Here is a 918-nt window from a genome sequence, read left to right on the forward strand (position 1 = left end):
AGATTAAAGTTCTTCACCAAATCACTGAAATTACATTGTTTTTAATAGAAGATCTGAACGGACGTGTTTGGTTCCGACACCGACCCGAACTGTTCAGCTGTGGGCTGGGGTTCGGACCCGGTTCGGACCGGAGCGCTCTGGACCAAGTGAAGCAACAGAAACACGTTGAACTAACAGAACCAGACTCCTTTAAAAAAAACACTGATTTAATGAAAACCAGCCCGCAGCTGGGGACTCACATGGGCTGCAGGTCCGGACGGTCCGGACGGTGTGGGTCCGGACCGGAGCAGTCTATCGGGGGTAGGAGTCAGACCCGGCGGGGCAGGACCTGGACCAGAACCAGGACCAGAGTGACAGAGTCCTCCTGCTGACTCACAGACCCACCAGGACCAGCGGGGTTCTGATCAGCGGTTCCGAGTCGGGACTGGACCACGGCCGTAAATCCTGAGGAGGGTCCGGTCCGGTCCGGTCCGGTCCTCCAAACTCAACCCGAACCCGTCCCGCTGATTACCGATCAACATTAACTAAGTAAAGCCATTCAGCCCGTCCGGAACCGGTCCAATTAGCTGGTTCACCTGGACCAGAGGGCGTGAGGCGGAACCGGACCACTCCAGATGGACTGGACCCACTTTCCAGTGAAGAAAAGACGCAGAACAGCTGCGGTGTCGGTTCGGTTCCGAGTAGGAAGTAAAGTTGAACAGATTCCGGTCCTCGCTCCTCCTCCTGTGGTTCTGATCAGCCAGGGGACTTCCCAACAGGTCCACCAGAACCGAGCCAGGGTCCAGCAGAACCAGGTCCACAGGAACTGAGCCCCGCAGAACCCAACAGAACCGGAGTCTGTGAAACCTGTTTACCAGGAAGTTACCGAACCGTGTGTGTGTGTGTGTGTGTGTGTGTGTGTGTGTGTGTGTGTGTGTG

This window comes from Austrofundulus limnaeus, unplaced genomic scaffold (assembly GCF_001266775.1).
Source record: "Austrofundulus limnaeus strain Quisiro unplaced genomic scaffold, Austrofundulus_limnaeus-1.0 Scaffold1721, whole genome shotgun sequence".
NCBI lineage: Eukaryota > Metazoa > Chordata > Actinopteri > Cyprinodontiformes > Rivulidae > Austrofundulus > Austrofundulus limnaeus.